The 5,683-nt window shown below is 40.3% G+C and overlaps 1 non-coding gene across 1 annotated transcript; it reads left to right on the top strand.

Moving 5' to 3' along the window:
• Positions 1-1,952: 1,952 nt before the first annotated feature.
• On the top strand, positions 1,953-2,059 carry LOC123323338. Its single transcript, XR_006539341.1, has one exon. It is a non-coding gene; the product is annotated as a U6 spliceosomal RNA (small nuclear RNA).
• The last annotated feature ends 3,624 nt before the right edge of the window (positions 2,060-5,683 follow it).

The raw sequence follows: 5,683 nt of genomic DNA, 5'->3' as shown, positions 1-5,683 counted from the left end.
TGTTTGATAGTAACCTTGAAAAAAGCTCTTTTTTTTTTTTTTAATAGGATCATTTCTAGGGTTTCCTCATTAAGCGTCACACAGCCTTTTGGAGTAAGACATTTAACAGGTTAGGAATGTTGACCCTCAGCAGTTTTAGCAAATGCTATTTGAGCATGTAGGGAGATTATTCTCTTTTCTTTTTTTAAAAGATCTCATCCATTCACTTGATAGGGAGAGAGACAGCAAGAGAGGGAACACAAGCCGGGAGGGGGGGAGTGGGAGAGGGAGAAGCAGGCCCCCCCGCCGAGCAGGGAGCCCAATGCAGGGCTAGATCCCAGGACCCTGGGGTCATGACCCGAGCCGAAGGCAGAGGCTTAACAACTGAGCCACCCAGGTGCCCCTAGGGAGATTATTCTTGATATATTGTTGAAATAATCTCAGAATGATTTTTCTGTGTTGTATTATTATGTAACTGTTTATTATATGTATCTATAACATCTTTATGTCCCTAATTTAGCAGTTGGACTACTATATATGTAAAACTAAAATGGGAACCCTACTCTACTCCATCCTTTAATAAAGTAAATCTTTGGGGCACCTGGCTGGATCAGTCGGTTGACCGTCCGACTCTTGATTTTCACTGAAGTCATGATCTCAGAGTCATGAGATGGGACCCAAGCATCAGGCTCAGAAGGGGCCTAGATCCTGCTTAAGATTCTCTCCCTCTCTGCCCTGCGTTCTCTTTCCCAATTCTGACACATCATCAACATGCAGTAAATGTTGTCAGTATTGTAGACTGCCACACGTCCTGCAGTATATTTACAGGAATATCCTATCCTGATGTCACATAGGGCTGTCAGACATCTGAGATCCTGATGGAGGCAGATTTCTCACTCGGGTAAAGGCATCTGAGAATGCCATACAGACTGTTCACCAGCCACTAATTTTCTCTCTTTAGGAGGACTCAGGATGCCCCACTTTCAAGTCATCCTGGGGCTGCCTCTGTCCAAAGCCCATGGCTGTCCCCTCTTGGGAGAGCAATGGGCAGTGAAAATCGGAAAGGCTGGTTAAAACTAGATTGGAGAGGATGTGGATTATGAGACCTGCACATGTCTGAAGCTCCACTGGGGCGCTCCCACCGGAGCGGAGGCTGCAGGGAAAAGGCGGGTTTGCTCAGTTTTTGAACAGCTGTGTGGATGATCTTCTATGGTTGTGACCTCACTTATTTAACTAGTTCCTGACTGCACCCCCCAAGGTTTTATTTTTAAGTAAAGTCCCAACATGGGACTCAAACTTACAACCCTGAGATCAAGAGTCACATGCTCTACCCACTGAGCCAGCCCCATGCAGTTGTCATTTTTATAGAGATTTCTAAATTGCCTTTCATTAACACTATTGCATCTTAGACCCCCACCACCCTACGTGAGCATGTCTATCCAGGGGCTCTGCTCAGGTGAGAAAGGGAAGCCCTGACTGAACCAGGGTTGAGACAGAGCTCTGCCTTGCCCAGGAAGCCCCAGAATGTCGTGACCAGGCTGCATCTCACAGATGTGGGAGCACAGGCCCAGAGGAACCAAGGAACTGATGAGTCTGGTATTATTTTAAATACATCATTGACTTTGTGAATATCAAGAAACTGATACTAAAGTTTATATGAGAGGCAAAAGATCCAGAATGCCCAATACAATATTGAAAGAGAAAAACAGGGGCACCTGGGTGGCTCAGTCAGTTAAGCATCTGCCTTTGGCTCAGGTCATTATCTCAGGGTCCTGGGATCAAGCTCCACATCTGACTCCCTGCTCGGTGGGGAGGTTTTTTCTCCCCCTCCCCCTGTCCCTTCCCCATTTCATGCTCTCTCTCACACACAAATAATTAAGTAATCTTAAAAATTAAAAAAATGAAAGAAAGAAAAGCAAAGTCAGAGGACTTCAGGACTTAACACTACCCGACTTTCAAAACGTAACTGGTGAGTGCTCACTTCGGCAGCACATATACTAAAATTGGAAAAATACAGAGAAGATTAGCATGGTCCCTGTGCAAGGATGAAACACAAATTCATGAAACATCCCCTTCAAGATCAATAAAAATAGGTCAACACCCTGACATATAATAGTGAAACTTGCAAATCTCAGAGACAAAGAGAAAATCCTGAAAGCAGCTCAGGACAAGAGGTCCGTAACCTACAATGGTAGAAACATTAGACTGGCAAACAGACCTATTCACAGAGACTGGCAGGCCAGAAAGGACTGGCACCATATATTTAGGGTGCTAAATGAGAAAAATATACAGCCAAGAATACTATATCCAGCTAGGATGTCATTCAAAATAGAAAGAGAGATAAAAAGCTTCCAGGACAGACAGAAACTACAAGAATTTGTGATCACCAAACCAGCCCTACAAGAAATATTAAAAGGGATCCTTTAACCGAAGAGAGAGCCCAAAAGTAACATGGACCAGAAAGGAATGGAAACAATATACAGAAACAGTGACTTTACAGGTAACACAATGGCACTAAATTCATATCTTTCAATAGTTACTGTGAATGTAAATGGGCTAAATGCCCCAATCAAAAGACACAGGGTATCAAACTGGATAAAAAGCAAGACCCATTAATATGCTGTCTGCAGGAGACTCATTTTAGACCCAAAGACACCCCCAGATTGAAAGTGAAGGGGGTGGAAAACCATTTACCATGATAATGGACATCAAAAGAAAGCTGGGGTGGCAATCCTTATATCAGACAAATTAGATTTTAAGCCAAAACCTGTAATAAGAGATGAGGAAGGACACTATATCATAATTAAAAGGTCTATCTAACAAGATCTAACATTTGTGAATATTTATGCCCCTAAAATGGGAGGAGCCAATTATATAAGATAATTAATAACAAAATTAGAGAAACACATCGACAATAATACAATAGTAGTAGGAGACTTTAACACCCCACTCACTGAAATGGATAGATTATCTAAGCAGAAGATCAACAAGGAAACAAGGACTTTGAATGACACACTGGACCAGATGGACTTGACAGATATATTCAAAACATTCCATCCTAAAGCAAGAGAATACACATTCTCCTCTAGTGCACATGGAACATTCTCCAGAATAGATCACATCCTGGGTCACAAATCAGGTCTCAACCAGTACCAAAAGATTGGGATCATTCCCTGCATATTTTCAGACCACAATGCTTTGAAACTGGAACTCAATCATAAGAGGAAAGTTGGAAAGAACTCAAATACATGGAGGCTAAAGAGCATCCTACTAAAGAATGAATGGGTCAACCAGGAAATTAAAGATGAATTTAAGAAATTCATGGAAACAAGTGAAAATGAAAACATAACTGTTCAAGATCTTTGCGACGCAGCAAATGTGGTCCTAAGAGGGAAGTATATAGCAACACAAGCCTTTCTCAAGAAACAAGAAAGTTCTCAAATATATAAGCTAACCTTACACCTAATGGAGTTAGAGAAAGAACAGCAAATAAAGCCTAAACCCAACAGGAGAAGAGAAATAATAAAGATTGGAGCAGAAATCAATGAAATAGAAACCAAAAGAACAATAGAAAAGATCAACAAAACTAGGAGCTGGTTCTTTGAAAGAATTAATAAGATTGATAAACCCCTGGCCAGACTTATCAAAAAGAAAAGAGAAAGGACCCAAATAAATAAAATCATGAATGAAAGAGGAGAGATCACAACCAACACCAAAGAAATACAAACAATTATAAGAACATATTATGAGCAACTATATGCCAGCAAATTAGATAATCTGGAGGAAATGGATGCATTCCTAGAGACATATAAATTACCAAAACTGAACCAGGAAGAAATAGAAAACCTGAACAGATCCATAGACAGTAAGGAAATTGAAGCAGTCATCAAAAATCTCCCAACAAACAAGAGCCCAGGGCCGGATGGCTTCCCAGGGGAATTCTACCAAACATTTAAAGAAGAATTAATACCTATCCTTCTGAAGCTGTTTCAAAAAAATCAAAATGGAAGCAAAACTTCCAAACTCTGTCTATGAGGCCCTCATTACCCTAATCCCAAAACCAGACAAAGACCCCACCAAAACTGAGAATTACAGACCAATATTTACCTGAGGAACATGGATGCCAAAATTGTCACCAAAATACTAGCCAATAGAATCCAACAGTACATTAAAAGGATATTCACCATGACCAAGTGGGATTAATTTCTGGGCTGCAAGGGTGGTTCAACATCTGCAAATCAATCAATGTGATACAATATATTAATAAAAGAAAGAACAAGAACCATATGATCCTCTCAAGAGATGCTGAAAAACAATTTGACAAAGTAGCATCCTTTCTTCATTAAAACTCTTCAGAGTATAGGGATAGAGGGTACATATCTCAATATCATAAAGGCCATCTATGAAAAACCTACAGCGAATATCATTCTCAATGGGGAAAAACTGAGAGCTTTCCCCCTAAGGTCAGGAACATGGCAGGGATGTCCACTATCACCACTGCTATTTAACATAGTACTAGAAGTCCTAGCCACAGCAATCAGACAACAAAAAGAAATAAAAGGCATCCAAATCGGCAAAGAAGAAGTTAAACTCTCACTCTTTGCAGATGATATGATACTTTATGTGGAAAACCCAAAAGACTCCACCCCAAAACTGCTAGAACTCACACAGGAATTCAGTAAAGTGGCAGGATATAAAATCAATGCACAGAAATCAATGGCATTCCTATACACCAACAACAAGACAGAAGAAAGAGAAATTAAGGAGTCCATCCCATTTACAACTGCACCCAAGATACCTAGGAATAAATCTAACCAAAGAGGCAGAGAATCTGTACTCAGAAAACTATAAAATACTCATGAAAAAAATTGAGGAAGACACAAAGAAATGGAAAAACGTTCCATGCTCATGGATTGGAAGAACAAATATTGTGGAGATGTCAATGCTACCTAGAGCAATTTACACATTTAATGCAATTCCTATCAAAATACCATCCACTCTTTTCACAGAGAGAGAACAAATCATCCTAAAATTTGTATGGAACCAGAAAAGACCCCAAATAGCCAAAGGAATGTTGAAAAAGCAAAGCAAAGCTGGAGGCATCACAATTCCAGACTTCCAGCTCTATTACAAAGCTGTCATCATCAAGACAGCATGGTACTGGCACAAAAACAGACACATAGATCAATGGAACAGAATAGAGAGCCCAGAAATGGACCCTCAACTCTATGGTCAACTAATCTTTGACAAAGCAGGAAAGAATGTCCAATGGAAAAAAGACAGTCTCTTCAACAAATGGTGTTAGAAAATTGGACAGCCACATGCAGAAGAATGAAACTGGACCATTTCCTTACACCACACACAAAAATAGACTCCAAATGGTTGAAAGACCTCAATGTGAGACAGGAGTCCATCAGAATCCTAAAGGAGAACACAGGCAGCAACCTCTTTGACCTCAGCCAAAGCAACTTCTTGCTAGACACGTCTCCAAAGGCAAGGGAAACAAAAGCAAAAATGAACTATTGGGACCTCACAAAATAAAAAGCTTTTGCCCAGCAAAGGAAACAGTCAACAAAACCAAAAAACAACAGACAGAATGGGAGAAGATAAAGGGCTAGTATCCAAAATCTATAAAGAACTTATCAAACTCAGGTGGGAGGTGAAATGGGTGATGGGGATTAAAGAGTACACTTATCATGATGAA

Source organism: Neomonachus schauinslandi, chromosome 16, assembly GCF_002201575.2.
Source record: "Neomonachus schauinslandi chromosome 16, ASM220157v2, whole genome shotgun sequence".
In the NCBI taxonomy this organism is placed as follows: domain Eukaryota; kingdom Metazoa; phylum Chordata; class Mammalia; order Carnivora; family Phocidae; genus Neomonachus; species Neomonachus schauinslandi.
This window is presented reverse-complemented; position numbering and strand designations above follow the sequence as displayed.